This window comes from Amphimedon queenslandica, unplaced genomic scaffold (genome assembly GCF_000090795.2).
Source record: "Amphimedon queenslandica unplaced genomic scaffold, v1.1 AMPQUscaffold_13370, whole genome shotgun sequence".
NCBI classification, from domain to species: Eukaryota; Metazoa; Porifera; class Demospongiae; order Haplosclerida; family Niphatidae; genus Amphimedon; species Amphimedon queenslandica.
The window spans coordinates 173,146-191,330 of NW_003546394.1; positions in this window are offsets into that span (position 1 = coordinate 173,146).

The following is an 18,185-nucleotide window of genomic DNA, read 5'->3' on the forward strand; positions in this document are numbered from 1 at the left end:
CAATGCAGATGGAGTAACAATGGGCTTCTGTTCTAATAACAATGACATAGTGTTGCAATAATGAATGGAAATGTTATAACAAGATAATAATGCATCACTGAATTAGTTAAACAAAACAAGAACATAATATAAAAAGACTTGTCCTGGTTGTCAGAGAACTTTATATCCAATGTAAACTGCTCAAAAATCAGAATATATACTTCCAACTTTCAGTGTATTCAATATTAAAGATGTAATGTACTAAATTAAAGATGGATGTTGACAATGCACTACATTCACAGTGCAATTTTTGCTCTATAGCAATAAAGTACTGTGGCACCACATCTTCATCTGGGTCAAAGAATCTAACGATATAAGGATGATTGTTGTTTCGATCAGCCACCTCAGATAATGGAGTTCCACACTAAAATAATAAAATAACAGTGAATATAATTCCATGTCTTGAAGTATCTTACCATAGCATTAAGTAAAATAAATGGAATATCATATGAAGTAAGGCTCCTGCTCTTTGCTTCCCTTCATGACTTAGTTAACAATGCATATCAACATTTAAAGCATTCATATCTGACAAAGGACTGGAAAGTTATTGCATAAAGAGATAAATTTTATTGTATAATACACAATGAAGTTATGTGTGTTATACATACTTTTACGAAATTTGTCATGAATGAGCTTCGAAGATGACTTGGATCCAGCAGAATTATTCCAGCTGCATGTTTTAAAATAGCATATCTCCATTTGCTCCAGTTAGCTTCCAATGACTCCTTTAAAACAAAGATAATAAATAAATAAATTAAAAAAATAAATTTAAAGGAAACATGAAGGAATACACATTTGTACCATCCATGCATTACGCCATTAAATTAAGACAGGATATGATATACTGAAAACAAACATTAATTCATTGTAAGTATCCTTGTATACATACATGTGGCATGATGGATGTACTGTAAGTCTGTAATACATGTTTTAGGGTAAAATTATCCTTTTCCCCATTATTAAAAGTCACTCCCTTTACTTATAATAATCTTATCTGTATACATGTATGTATCATAAAGTCATACTTATGTACACATATCTCTTTTCTATCCTTTTATCTATATCCCATTATCATCTCTCCTCATAATAGTATATAATAGTGTACAGTCCATTTATTTACATCTTGACAGTAGCTCCCACAGCACTCTTAAGCCTTGTTCACAATACGACAATAAATAACACAACTGAAGCGGTTCGTACTACTACCACTTTGTGTGACTATTTCTAGTTGTTCACAAAATTTCATCTACGTCTTAGCTTTGTATGTTTTGTATGAGGAGTTAATAATACCATAACTCCTCCCATCAAAATGTCTAACAATGAAACTAGGTCAAGGCTACTATTCCTCCTTATTCTTCGATGAAGGAGAAGAAAGAGAAAAGAGTCTAGGAGAGCAATGTGGGTGAGAGATAATTTCATCAATCATCAACTAAGTGGAGAATATCATTGTCTCTTACAAGAATTAAAGACAAATTTCAGTAGTACAGAATGAATGAATGAAAGAATCAATGTCAGACAGACACAAGAAATAGCTACATGTATACCTTGCATAAGCAAGACCAATGAGCTACTAATAATTTTTTAGAAAATAATATACACCCACAAGACATAATAGTTCTCAAAAGAATGTATATTCCTAACACATTTATGGCTGCAGCTCCAGTACAAAATGAGATATTGACAGTCATTTCTCATTATTAACATTCAGAATGATTTCCTATGTCTGGCTAGTCACTCTTTCCTTGTTTTGCGCTTTAGCACATATAGTCACCATTTCAAAAAGTAACACCCACTATAATAATGAAGGTGTGGCCTCTCCAAAATGGAGGACAAGCTCAAGTGTTATGTGGCTGCTAAATAAACTGATGGTGAGCGGCAACCACTCGAAGTTTGGTATAATTTTGGTTATCCATGTGTCCTTCTATACTTCATATAATACTTAAGTTGGAACTGATTCGGGTCAAAACTTGATCTTTTACTGTTAAATTTGCTTACTATAAAAAGGAATTTGCCAGTATGAGTCTAATTAACCACTTGTAATAACTATGTCCCCCGTGAACAGACAAAAACCTTCTAAGAGGCGTTTATGGGCTTTGCCCTTGGTTTCCATTTATCTATTATTTAACCAATTCACTCTCTAGCATCTTACATGTTCGTTAATTGTTATTGTGAACTAACTGAATTTAACCTGTTAAGTTGTTTATTGGTGGTTATGAGCCCAGCAAAATGAATAATTATATTAATGTGTCAAGAAGTCCAGAAAATAGAGGCAACTAGTAGAGGAAATGTAAGTGTGCTGCAGCTACTTGCCACTTTTTGGATGGTCCTGTACGTTCTAGTGACGAAGCATCATTCCCACTTAAGGTTTAAATTGCTGCTGGATAAGGCATTTTTAGACTCAATTAAACTGAACATTTATATTATAAATTATCAGTTTTTTATTTCGTCTGCCCCACAGAGACAATTGAAAAAACTATGTGCCACCCCTTCACTTACATGTACCAGAAAAGAGTTCCTTTGGCAATGACACTATATCTGTTCAATCTAAAACAAAAGAAAAACAAAACAGAGGTATATAAAGAAGTAATATCAAAATGGCAGTTATAGAACAACCTTGCTCGTAGCTACAGGCGAAAAGGCCAAAGGGGCACTTCATCAATAACCAATAGGTCGTATTCATTACGCTGATTTGAATAATTAAAAATTACGGTCAATGGAGTGCAATGTCAATGGAGATGAAGTCCAAGATAGAGGCCTTGTTGCCTGGTGGAAAATTTAGAGTACCTGAAAGTCACTGGGCTCAAACACTTGCTTGAATCCATAGAAAAGTCTATGCAAAGAAGAATGGTGATTGCACAAATCATGTTTTTGAACATTTCTTATAATGCAATGGCTATTTTTACAGGCCTGTAATCCCGCCGTGGGTGGCTACTTTTACAGGATAATTTCTTCATGTTAAAACCTAGGAAACTGTCTGCATTAGTAAAATAATAATTTAAAATTAAAGAAAATATTACAAAGCAATATTAAAAGGTTTTTTATTTCTTGTCTGTCTTGAATTTCACTCTAATCATACAGAGAAACATAAAATGGGGAAACTATATTATTGACCTTACTTGAATGAAAGACTTGATGTCAGTAGTGTCAATCCTCAACTTGAGAGAGACAGAAACACTAAAGAGATAGAGAGCAGTGAATTGTAATGCTTAAACAACATTAGTAACTGTAATGCTATTCTGTGTGTAATGGCTGATATAACTACTTCAGTGACATATACATGTACATGTATGTAGGCCTGGGATATACATGTAAATTTTTGATATCAATGTGAATGCATTAAGTAACCAACTATATTACTGGTGCATACACAATAGAGAAAAGTGGATTAACACTAAACTGTCTTTATGACATTAAATTAGGTGGACAGAAAGCTTAAAAGACATAGACAGATCAAGTGAGAAAGAATGAAATTTAATGATGCAATGGAATGGACATCACACAGGGCAAAAGAGATGAATTGAAACAAAGCACAGGTGAAGAGAAAGAGTGAGAGATACTTTTAGCGAAAGATAATGTGACTAAAAGTGGGACAGAGAGAGTCATAAGAAGAGGAAGATACATGTAGATGTAGAAAGGAACATAGAGAGAAAGAAACATACACATAGCATAAAGACATACAGGAGTGAAGATGAGAAAGATACAGAGAAAAGGGACATGTACATGTACAAAAGTAAAGCCATGAAGAAAGGAATGATAGGGAAGAAGTGGGAAGAGTGTACGTAAACCAGTTCCGTAAGTCAGCTCATCAATGTGCATTGGATGTGCATCGGGTGATTCCACATTATCTTCAGGATAATGTATATTTTGATAGCATTTCTGATCCAGCTGCCATTGGTTATCTATTGAATGGACATAGAAACCACGTACGGAGGTGGTTTGGCTTAATGTCATTGAAGTCAATGCCCATCAGTGTGAAATGACTGGAACTGGTTTTAAACCAGTTCAATGCACATTAGAAGTGCCATATAGTGCTTATGGAAATGGGAAAACAAGGGCGAAGCCCCAGGTTTACAAATTCCACAAAGGCCTCTTTATCTGTTTTAAACATACATGTAATCATGGAGACATAGTTATTATAAGTGGTTAACATCATTAAAGGCCTGTCAAAATTACCATGAAATACACAAGCTCAAAAATTGTGGCAAATTATAATAATTACAGTCAAAGGCAAATTAATATTGACTTTGTAAAATTGGTCTAAAAGGCAAAAGCATCCTCAAAATGCCATCATTGCCATGTAGAGTTAAGTACATGCACCCTAAGATTTTATGCAAGAACTTGAAAGCTTAGGCAAGCTCAGAGCTGTTACACAGGAAGTGTTGCATGTTGGTTAGTAACAGGCCTTTTCTTGCACAGCGAAAAAAATAAGGAACTGATAGCAAAGGCAAGAACTATAAAGCTGAGGAAAATCCAAATTATAGCATCACTAAGCAATTATAGATATCAGTAACTTTTTTTATGCCTTTCCATTTCAGTGCTTGTTTGTAGTAAATTATAAGTACATGTGTATGTTACTTTTGATTAACTAAACCAAAAAAATTTTTGACCTACATGTAGCTTACTAAACTAATACAAGTATGGTAAACTAAGAATATTTGCTTAGTTTCAGTAAACTGTGTACAGTCACAGTTTCAGTGGATAACAACTTTTCCAACACAAAATAAAACTATTCTATCATAACCAAAACTAATGCTAAAACTGTCACTAAATACTATTTCACTTTTTAGATGTCATACGTGTATTATTATGTGTAGCGAGCTACATATGGCTGATAATTAAAGTAAATAGATAAACATGTATTTTGCTTATTTCATGATAGATATTTTTATAGTACATCCAAAAAAAAGGCTTTGAAAGTCATCGTATGTACATATTGTTTGATATAGTGCTTCTAGTATAGTAATCAAGAAACATAACATTCTACACGTACAATATTACTGTTATTATTATTATCATTGTAATATAAATTAGGTTAGGTTCGAATAGATTATCATTAATATTACTAATAATATTAATAGCACCATCATTATTATTTAATTATTAATACAGTGTCCTGCAGATAAAAAATTAAACTACAGTTACCTCTAGGAACCACACAACATGTACATATACAGTTACAAACAGAAAAAGAATTAATCGGCTTGGGAAGTAAGAAAAGGAGACAAGACAAACAGTTAAAAAATGGACCTATTCACCTCAATAAGGGAGGAAAGGAGTTTGAAAAAGTCACTTAGTTCTCAAAAGCACAAACATAGGTTATTATACTGGTTACATGTATTACAATCTTATCAACACTTACCATGCATGATTTCTACTTCCCTTTTTTGGTACTCTCTTGCTAAAGTGACAAATGAACAAAAGCACTGATTTAGAATAGCTTCAGTACCTTTTAAGTCCTCCATTGTACCTCCAGGCGTGGATAACAAAATATTATGATTAAACATGATTGACCTTCATCTGATTACAAAGTTCAATTGCATAACCTACATTCCTTGGCATCACGTGATGAATCATGGCAGAATTAGGGAAGGCAAACAACGGTGCAACGAACAAACATTTGAGGAGTACTCTGACTAGGACTCCTGTAAATAGGCCTAAAAGACGTCCTGCTGTCTCTGCTGCTTCAGTCAAAAGTATTCATATAGTATAGCGGCGTGGTGAACAGGAGGTTTTCGAGTTGAGGCTGTTCCTCGGGACCATCATTCATTGCGTAGTAAGTCAAAACTTTTTGTTTCAAACTTTTTAATGTTATGGCTTTTTATTAAGTTTGTGATAACATCTTTTAAGCACCAGTCCACTATTCCTAACTTTTAATATTGTGGCGTTCTATTTGGTTTGTGATAACATCTTTTAAGCACCAGTCCACTATTCCACCTGTGTTACTACTTAAGGTACAATTACAGCTGGCTCTTATTAACTCGCCTCTGTGTTGTAAAGAGGCTGCTTTCTGAACGATTTCGAGTTGAATCTGTTTTTTGAGGATCTTCAGTCATTCAGTAGTAAGTCATAACTTTTTGTTTTGAACTTTTAACTCTACTTGGCAATGATGGCCATATTTACAAAGTGACTGTTAATTTACCTTTGACTGTAATTATTATAATTTTGCCACATAATTTTTGAGCTGGTTTTCTGATAACGTACATGTTTGTGAATGTATGCTTGTTTGTACGTGTATTTATGTTGTAGCCTATTGTAATATGTGACCATAATTGACAAAAGGGCCCTTATGGCGGATTTTAAAATTGATCTTAATGGCAAATATCAACCTGTGAGTGCTTTGTTATACAATCATTGTTTCTAAAAGTTTCAAGGTAACTTTTTGCATCCTGTGGAGTAATTTTATGATAAATGGGGCTCAGGAAGTTGGATTTCATAGGCTAGAAAGACAAATTTCACTACCCGCCATAAGGTACCTTTTGTCAATTATTGTCACATATATTAGTAGTTGATAATGATGATATTTGTTTAGTGTTCAAATGTAGTTGTGACTCAAGTTATGCTTTATAAGTTGTCTAATTATCATTGGTGAAGTAGTGATATGACTATCAATCTTAATACTATTATTATTATTAATTTTTGCCTTTTTGTTTTGTTCTTCTTTGTTAGTACTTTTTTGTCTCATTGTATCTCTAGTGTTTTGTGTCTTGGGCCACTATTTTTTGAATTTTATTTTATAATAATAATAATTTAATAACAGTAATAATAATAGTAATAATAATAAGTCCCACTTTAATATTAACAGTACATAAATTGGGTTTATTTTTGCACTGTTAAAGGCTCAAAGTTTTCAAATAATTATCATAAAGCTGACACTACCTAATGATTCCAAGTTTAATTTCTTTTTTGCAAAGTTTGTGAAGCCAAAAACTTTTTAGTCAAATAAAATAAGTTGGGAGTTGCAGTATGATGAATTTTTCCCTCTTTTAAGTTCTCTAAGTCATTAAAGTACAATTTCCAATGTCATTGATTGTTGACAAGTAATAGGATAGAAATCTATTGTGTTTGGCTTCCCTTTTGTAATATGTAGGTGACTATACTTATATAGCCAAACTATAATTGTAACTATAATAAGTATATTTACCTTTTTGCCCTTAAAAGACTTAAATTGACATAACCTTTTTCTTTATGTGTGAAAGTAGAATGCCAAATTTGTGTCAAAGGGTACAAAGATATTTTTATTGCCAGAAAGAGTGTCCCGGGACAGTATATTTCTTTTTTCATTATTGATTGAAGCCTTTCATTATAGTGACATTTAATCCTGCATTATTAATAAAGCAGTATAGGCCTTATCCAGATGGTAAAGGGTGTTGATCTATCACTGAGGCCTCGGAGCCTTTTCATGTTCCTCAAGATTACCTTCTACAGTAGTGACAAGTAAGCTACAATCGAGGCTGTGTAAAGTGTTATATTAATTGATTTGGGAGTGGTTACCACTATTGAGCCAGAGCCATACCTTGAAGCAAGATGGAGGATACCTCTGCGTAAGAGCTCTATATTCTGGTCAAAACTACACTATAGAGGCAGAACTTACACATTGGTTTTCCAGCCAACTAAAAATTATCTCTAAAGCAAAGAACAACTCATAAGGTAGCTAATGCCTTACTATCGTACTACCATGTTTTTGCACTATAACATGGCAAGTAATGATGTCTCGAGCTGTGTAGAATGAGGTATGCAGCTAGTACCAATAGCTCAAAATAATATCAGGGTGAAAGAGTGTGTGTTTGGGAACATTGTTATGTTTAAAGTTTAAGCTTATTGAGTAAATTATTAATGATTGGCACCACCCATTTTGTGGCAGTTGTTTTATCTCGGTAAACTATACTTTGCCATCTCATGAAACTGCAAAGTATTATAGCAATAGTTGCCCTTTATTTTGCATGATATAGTCTACCCAGGGCCCTTATCTCTCACCTTCATAATGCTCTCTGTTTTATTTCTGTCTTTTTGTGAGTTTTTCTTGTTCATGTCTTATTCTTATTTGAAAGCTAGTAATGATAAACTAAATGACTGTAATTTTGATTTGTACAACCTCAACTCCAATGTCTGAGGTTTTCCTAAAATTGTGTGCAATCTATTATTATTTTTTATAACAAAAAAGAGAAATTGTTATTTGCAATTATTATAATTTATTTGCTATACACATGTACATGTATGTAATTTTTGCTGTGATTGTGTAGTCAACATTGTTTGTAGTGTATACTTGTTAAACAATGCACGTTTTATACAGTCACCTGTTCTGTTGATTAACTGCTGACAGACATACATGTACATGTTGGGCCTCTATTCTGTGGTTAGAGGTACCCAATTTAATAATTTGCACTTTTAATATTCTTGTCTATTTTCTAATGCATTTATGTAATTTGATCAGTCTACAGTTATGTTTATGAGCTTTTCTGAGACCTATTCGTCAATGGCTATACCAAGACATATATGTACATGCAATATGTAGTTTTGTATGTTGTGTTAATACTACATTACATTTTTCAAAATGACAACACGTACTGTAATTCTTCTGAAGACATGACACTAATTTAATATTAATAGGCCATAAATTGGGTTTGTTTTTACACTTTTAACACTTTTCTCTCCTTTTTTTCTTTTACTCTCATTACAGATGCAGTGATAGCCGTTACAGTTGTGGTACATTAAAGGTATGGTTGATTCACACTATTATTGAGATAAAGGAGTTGACTGATCCATTTAGGTCTTCCAGTCCATCCTCATTGACTTCAGAGTCAATTGCAGACTTCTCACTAGCTCTTGTTGTTCACAGAGACTCGTGGCAGGTAATGATGATATAATGTGTAGCTACATGTAACATGTACGTCGTAGATGTATGTAGTTTGGAATAGATAATTTGGGCAAATTGCTTTTTAAAAATTAAGGCTCGGAAATTAATAATTTTTTACAAATGTTTTGCCATGCCAACATCTTAAGTTAAGGTTTTGGTTCATAGGAATAATTTGTTTAAAATATTTTTATTTGCCAAAATTTACTACTTGCTACCGAGCTTGGGGCGAAGTACATGTACTCTAAGAATTATTTAAGTACATGACAAGTACCTGTTAATATTTTAAAAGGACTACAAGTACAAGTCCCTCATTTTTCCAAATTGTATTAAGTATGAGTACAAGTACTCTATTGTAGTACTATTTAAGCATTTGACAACACTCAAATAATTATTCAAGCCTGCTTGATACCTATGTACATGTACATGTGCATACAAGATGTGTAGTTCTTCATTTTAAATGTACGGTATGTAATTTTACTACTTTTGTTTTTTAAATTCCTGAAATTTGCATTTACATGATGTTCAACGTATATCTACATGTATACAGTTTGTCCTTTTCTGATCATTAATTAATTTTTCATCTTTAATTGATAGAACTGTATAGCATACTGTGTACATGTAGATTATGATGCTAGTGTAATTCATCCTTGTGAGTAACTGAATGGATTAATGTTTACAACCTAAAATGGTAAAGTCATTTATCGATATTTACAATAAAGTACTAGTACTACCAACTTAATTTGAACACTTTTAGGTGCGTCTTGTAGTGACAGAAGAGTTCCTGCTCTTTGTTGGACGGGACAGGGTCACCACTCCTATGTATATCGGGATTTGTGTATTTTAATGGGATTTATGGATATTTACGGTAAAGTATAAGTATTACCAACTTAAATTGAACACATTTAGTTGCATCTTGTAGTTATTGACCAGTTTCTGCTCTTTGTTGGACAGGGCGGAGTCGCCACTCCCTTGTATATCGGGATTTGTGTATTTTAAAGTCATTTATTGATATTTACGGTAAAGTACAAGTACTAACAACTTAATTTGAACACTTTTAGGTGCGTCATGCAGTCACAGACCAGTTTCTGCTCTTTACTGGATGGTGCGGGGTCCCACTTCCTTGTATATTGGGATTTGTTTATTTTAAAGTGATTATGGATATTTAAGGTAAAGTACAAGTACTACCAACTAAATTTCAACACTTTTAGGTGCGTCTTGTAGTGACGAACTAGTTCCTGCTCTTGATTGGACGGTGTGGGGTCACCACTTCCTTGTATATCGGGATTTGTGTAATCTAAAGTCATTTATTGATATTTACGGTAAAGTACAAGTAGGATCAACTTTAGAAGTAGAAAGATCGCAGAAAATTAAAGCAGTTCTCCAATGGAATGTAACTAACAAATTTGCAGCTAATTGTTGTTATTGGAAAGTTTAATTAAAATGTTCTATTTCATTATAATAGATTCTCTTAGTGCTATATGATTATTACCATTCCTCTTGCCTGATGCTTGTGTTAAAGAAAGTTAGTTGATGTCATGTACATGTAGCTATAATTTTTTGACTGTTTTATCATAGATTGGCTAGAGGCAAGGATAACCTCAGCCTGACATGTGTTAATCATTTGATTGTTGACTGTTGAAGTTGGGGGACTACTGTTTGTTATCCACAATGCAGTATCAGTAAGCCTTTTCTAATACATGTACATATAATACCATATGGCTGGTAATTTTTGTGGGTCCTATATTTCGCGAAATCTACTAAAAATCCATTTCGCAAATTTTAATGTCGTGAATTCTGCCACATGTACCATGCAGGTACCATATTAAATTAATTTTCGTGAATCATTAAGGAATATACGAAATCCATGAACATTGCAACCCACGAAAATTACCGGCTATATGGTAATGTCTGTCTTTAAATTATAAATACCAAAACTTTAAAGGAAAAAAAAGTTGTACGACTTGTGTTGCTTTCAAATTTTTACCATGCATTGTTTATCAATTATGCATTGAACTTCAAATATTTTAAAAATATTTGTGCATAACTTTTGATTCTTTAGGAACTTACTTGTTCTAGTAACTAGGTAATTTCATCTCCCTTCTCTCATTTCAGTCTCGGTTGCAATGGAAGTTAATGTTCTCGTTTGCCTGGTGTATGGCAGCTTAAGTGAAGCATGGATTTCAACAAAAAAGCGAGTGGGAAACTTGCCATTATTGATTCTACCACATAGCACTGCTATTTTTCCATTACTAAATGCAGTTTTGTTTTTATTGATAATTCTATTTGTTGTAACTTTTGCGAGCAAGTCACAGAATTAATGTTTTGCTATAGATATAATATTGCATTAATGAATACTATTACAGTCTCCATGAATATGATTACTTTGTTATGAATTAAACTTTATGATAATTTAGTCTCACATGATTAAGTGAGAAACAGGAAGGAAATATGCCAACTTCGCACAGGATGAATTGTGTTCTGAAAGAGTGAAGGTGTTGATGAAACTTTGTGAATATAGATGGCAAAAAGCATCTTTTGAACCTAAATTATGACTAAAGTTATTATTATAGGCATATAAAATATCTTATGTTTGATGTAATAAACAATAGTCTCTAGAGCTTTTGTTTCATCCCCTTTTGACTTTATCACAAAATAAATGTGTGATTTAACCTACTTGGTGGTAGAAGTATTCATCCGGAGCTCATTGAACTGAGAACTTGGCTAAAAATCAAGTGAAACTCATCACTATCAGTCTTCATTGCTAATGGCCATGCTTATTCACGTGTGTAGATTATTCATTATTAAGCTCTATGAGTCATATCCGGCATCAAGAGCATGGCACATCAATATCACTTCCTGTTTCTGATATAATGTATGTAGTATCTATGATGCAGTTAGTTTGAGTAGGTGCGGCTATAAGACAGTTGACTGTTCACTTTAACTGTGTATCGCTGTTTTATCCAAGTTACTTTTGATGGACCTTGTTTAATAATTGAGGAAAAATTAAATGTGTCTAACAAAGATGTATGATGTATCTTTAGAAGATGCCTAAAACAAGAAAAGTTGACAGGAGGACCCTAAGAAAAGAAAGATTTCATCATTTGGGAAAAAAAAGTTGGGAAAAGGTATGATTTCATGTAACTCTGTGTGTTAGTTAAGCATAGCTAGTGGATGGGAATGGTCTATAGATGAGTTGCAGGGGAAGTACATGTAATTAAGGAGAGCAGTACCCTTGCCTATATGCCTTTGGCGTGGGTGAGGGCAATAACGAGAGTTGTGGCTCATTGTCAATCATCTTAAGTGGAATTGAAGAAAAAGTCCTGTTATGAGATGAAGTAGTACTATTGATAGCAAGCCAAACAGTTATTTTACTTATTGCATGACTCCTGAATGGATAGACTTTTTTGTAACTTGTAGCACCACTTCACTTGTTGCTGCAGCTAAGTATTTGGTTGTTTTATACTTGTATATCTACAATAAAATAATTGCCATCAGCTGTTTTGCAAATGTTTTTGAAGCTTTTGTGTAACTTTGGGTATGTCTGTTTTTTACTGTCAGTAGAGTATGTCATTAAATTTAAAAACCATGATTATTGAGGGAGAAAATAGTGTTCAAATGCACTATTTCCTTCCTACATAATGGTGTCACTAGGCACTATTATACACCTATACAATTTGACCTATCTATGTAGGCAGAAATTATAGTCGGTTTCAGTTGACTTGCCCAATCACCACCTCTTATAACATTTTTATTGCTAATGCTAGCAACCTGACACTTAGTATCGCTGCATAACGGGTTATTCCGAAAATCTGTAGCAATTTTTGAGTCTCTAGGTACTCTGGAATGTTCTGAATGGGTTCTTCTGCTCTAGTTGAAAAGGAGCCGCCATGAGGAATCATTACGTTCAAGCTACATCACGCTCGTGAATATAATTTACATCTCATTATTATTTTAACAAAATGTGACCATAATTGACAAAGGTACCTTATGGCGGATTTTAAAATTCATCATTAAAATGAAAAATATCATCCTGTGAGTCCTCCAATGGACAAGCATTGTTTCTAAAAGTTACATAGGAACTTTTTGCACCATTTGGAGTAATTTTATGATAAATGAAGCTCAGGAAGTTGGATTTTTTTGGCTATAAAGTCAAATTTCACTACCCGCCATAAGGTACCTTTTGTCAATTATGGTCACAAATTAATGTTTTTTTATTTTATAAAATAAAAACAGACAGATGAGGTCCTCTAAAGAAGGAGCATTCAACTAGCAGTCTATACTACTGGGAAACAGCTGCTATACCCCTGTCTACAGCCTTCTTGATCGCCGTTATTCTTCATTACACTCAACCTAGGTTGCTATTTTCCATATCCGAGGTCTTTATCAGCTTTATAACAGAAGGAAGGTCTAGCCAGTGATAACTAAAGGTAGTAGTATCCAAATCAAGGATAAAACAGACAATAAAAGGTTTGAGAGGTGAAGAAACGCTCAATGAAAGAGTTTGCTTGCACTCTACCACCATTTTCAGGTGTGTCTAGGAATGACGTTTTATGATGCAAACATTGATTTACTTTCTGTGGCAACTGAAATGAAACTAACTATAGTACCAAGCACTATTTTTTCCCTACAATACTACAGGGAAGAATTAGTGCCTGCTGCACTATTTTGTTCCTACAATACTTAAGGGAAGAATTAATGCTTGCTGCACTATTTTCTCCCTATAATACTATGGGGAAGAATTAGTGCCTTCTGCACTTTTTCTCATAATGTAACAGCACTTTGTTTCCCTCTTACTGTAGTGGAAAATTTTGGAGGGAATTGAAGTTGGTGAACTTGGCATTTTGATAGCAAAACTCCAAAATAAAATCACCATTTCAAGCCATTCTATGCATGCTCAATGGTATGTGACCACAAATTTGCCAAATTGAAATTTGCCAATTACCAAAATATAGCAATTTGCCAAATTTAACTCCCTCCAAAATTTCCTGCTATATGGGATAGCTATGCATCATTAATCTGGTCACCTTTAGCATTCCACCATACATTTTGCAAGTACAATTAGCTACATAAACCATTAACATAACGTTGAACATTAAATAACATCTAAAGAGTACATTTGTTAACTTGTTTGTAATAATCAATAACATAATCTGATACATTGCGTCTTGATTTTCATGACATAGATGGGAATGGCATGTAATATATCTTTTTGAGACATTCAATTATGTGTTGTCTCATGTGTGACTGATCGAATATATTGCTAGCAGGATCATCTCCATAAAGAATAGATATTGCGTATGCTATTGCAAAGCAGGCACAATCCTTATCACTTTTGCTTCACCAACCACAGTACTTTCACCATAGCAGATCCATTGAGGGCTATGAGCTGCTTCTTTAACTCTGAGTGATGATCTTTGTCTACAAGGAGTCATAAAGAAAAGCAAGGCCATCCCTAAAATGACTAGTAACCCAATTGTCCCCAAAGTTGTGAAAAAATAATGAATCCTTTGTAGCCAGCTGAATGAGACTTAGTTTCTGAGTATACAAACACGACTGAATCATTGGCATGTCTGGGAATTGTTTTGATAGTTTAGCAGTAGCTATGACATGCTTGTCAGAAAGGTGATGGGTTCCTTCTAGCTGTAAACAATCATTTTCCTGAAGATTTAATTCTTTTATCCAGTAGTTTACAGGACTAGTTGGTATTTCGTCAATGAAGATCAGCAAGAGCATACCTGTGTACGGGTATAACAAAATTGATGGCACACGGTAATAAAAATAATATACATGTACCTCCAAACATCTTGAAATTTTGATAACTGCAGTTTTTTCTCATCATATCACTTACACAATGTATCTTTATTCCAAAATAAAGCATACTGGAGGTTATCTTCACTAAAAAGGAGACCTGTACCAAAATTACATTGCATCACATAAATTTTATAGCGTTCAATACCCTTTGCCTTTCTGCCATCTCTTCCAGCCCTTCCAAACTGTTGGAATAATTCCTCAAATGTACTGTAGGTGAGCAACCAAGTTTAACAACCAAGTCTATATTAGGAACATCTATACCCATTCCAATTGCAGAAGTGCACACCATTAGCTATAAATGTACATAAATTTGTTATCATACACAGAATTAACGCTTGATACACTTGCTTGTATGTCAGAGTCATCAAAACACCGATTCTCTATTATCTTCAATTTGTTGTGGCTAGATAAATGTACGATAGCTGATGCTGGGTTGTTTTATAGGGACTTTGAAATACTGGCTGTCCGATCACTTTGGATACAGTAGCACACAAATTGGCTATTTTGTTTAATGTCTACTTCTCTTCTCTTCAACTGCACAGCATCACATACTGCGCATGCTCACAAAAATAATAATTAATTAACACCAATTAACACACATGAATAATAATAACATCATCATTTAATTCCAAATGCACTCCCCTGTTGACTAGTAGATAATACTAGTCAATTACAAAAATTAATCAATACATGTATCAATAATAACAGTAAATATACACCAAATTACATGCATCAAATAATAATTAAAGTCCTACAACAACAAACATCGTACACACTCTCATGCTTACAGAACATAATAGTTAAAACATAGATTGTACTAGAATACTGTCTCTTGCAGTAATAGCTGCAGCTCTCTTGGATCTTCTCTGACCAGATTCCTGGTTGTTGATCGGCATGGTTGGCTCATCGATATTATCATTCTCAGCCAGGTCAATATCTTCAGTGGGATCTTGATCCTGACTGTCAGGAATTAGATTGTCATTCTCATTGACTTCTAGAGGGAATAACTTCTGAATAGGTCTCTTAAGCAACTTGGACCTTGTCTCTCCAGTAAAGACTCTAACCACAGCACACCGTATTTCTCTATCTGCACCAACAATAGTATCCTCAATTTTCCCCAGATTCCAAAATCCTCTTCGCTTCTCATTGCTGTGGACAACTACAATATCTCCCACTCTTATCTTTCTCCAAGTAGACAGTAAGTTTCCTCTGAGCCTATGTGCTTCTCTAAGATCTAACAAATACTCTCACTTCCATCTGCTCCAGAACTCATCAATCATATGATTGAAATACTTCATTCTCATGCTGAGAAGTTGTGGAGTAGCATTGTAGTCTTCATCATCTCCATCATAGCATTGTCTATCAGGAAAACTTAGTACTCTGCGTTCAATAAGAAGGTGAGAAGGAGTGACTGGCTCTTCTAGATCATCATGACTGACATAAGATAGTGGTTGTGAGTTTACAATCATCTCCACTTCAGTAACAACTGTCAGCAACTCCTCCCTTGTGAGTTTAGCTCTCCCCACAACCTTCCTAAGACACCTCTTGACTGAGCGGATGAGCCCCTCAAACACTCCACCCCACCATGGGGCTCTTTCAACATTAAATGTCCACTGTATTACGTTCTCCTCCAGGTAATGACTCGCTTCCTTGTGATTCATTATCTCCTTGAACACTCATGCAGCTCCCTTGAAGGTCTTTCCCATTGTCTGAAACAACGCACCTTGGGAGTCCTCTTCTTGCTACAAATCTCCTAAAGGACGTAAGGAAAAACTCAAGAGACATATTTCATAATATATCAAGGTGTATGGCTCCAGTGACACAACCAGTTTATATACATATCCAAACTTTACCACCCACATCCCACTTACTACTCCTTACATACAATGGACCAGCAAAATCTACTCCTGTGAAGGTAAACGCTGGTTCTTCTGTCACTCTGAATGTAGGTAAAGGAGGTGGTCCAGGAGCATCATAAGGGCGTCCCTCAGTCTTCATACAGACTACACATGGATCAAATATTCTCTTCACAGTAGATCTTCCTCTCACAATCGAGTATCTCTAGCGAACTTCAACCAATGTCTCTTTAACACAATTGTGGAGTACTCGCGTGTGCGCCCTTTGAACAACTGGATCTGTAGAGTGATGTGTGTTAGGCAGTAGCACAGGATGCTTAGTATTATAAGGGATGTCTGCATTAGATAATCTTCCCACGCATCTCCATACTCCTATTCCATCTTAAAATAGCTGTAGCTGGTGCTTCCACTCCTTGAATCTCCTCTCCTCCACTAAGCTCAACTGCACATCTTTGATCCACATTAGCTCTGCCTTCATTACTATTACTTCATCCGCCAAGTGCTGTCTTATCCTCACTTTCACTCTCACATTTTCAATGAATCTCAGTACTTTGCTGTAACACGTAACAAATATGTCAAACTACTATATCTCTACCTTAATGAGATCAGATATTTTCACACACTCACTCACTAATAATCCTAAAGACTTGCGATCAGATGCTCTTAATTCTTCAACACGCTCTTGAGGCATCTTCCCCAGTGATCCCTTTCTCTCACACTCAAGTAACTGACTGGGTCCATGAAACCACAGCCTATTATTAATCAATTCAGCTGGCCTTATCCCTCTTGATGGTAGATCAGCTGGATTGTCTTTACCCAAACAATGTTTCCAGCAGGCAGCAGGAACAAGCTCTCTAATTTCCCTAACTCTGTTGTCCACAAAAGCCTTCCATCTTTATGCTCTCCCTTGATCCAATACAGAACAACTACAGAGTCAGTGTAACACACAGATGGTAACAACGCGATCTCATGCTGTAACGCCTCGTGAATATTGTGAACAAGTTGCGATAATAACAACATTCTTAGAAGTTCTAATCGCGGAATAGTCTGCGCACTAGTTGGAGCTACTCTAGTCTTTGCTGAATCAAACATCAAATCTCTTCTTCAGTACAGCATTCCAGATACACAACCGCCGCGTATGCTCTCGTGGAAGCATTGCTGAAACCACGTAGTCTCCACTGCACATCAGTCTTCAGGCTCAATTGCTTGTAGTAGCATCTAGGAATGAGAACAGGTTCAATCTTCATGATCTCGGTGATCAGTCCAATCCACTTGTAGAGGAGCTCTCTGCTAAGTTCCTGATTCCAGTCTATCATCGCGCAATGCAAGTCCTGTAAAAGTATTTTGAGCTTGATTGTCACTGGTGAAACAATTCCAACTGGATCATAGACTATACTGATGACGCCCGCAACGTGACGCTTCGTTGGGTTGTGAATATTAGTTTCCGCTGCAATTGATCGTAAATCCATAATTAATACATCGCGCTTAGGATCCCACACAATACCCAATACTATGTAATTCTCCTGAAGATGGTGAAGGACCATCTTTACTCTCTGAACAAACCAATTTCCTTAAATTGAATCCCCCCTTAGCAAGTATATCCTTAACACTCTCATAAAGCTTTC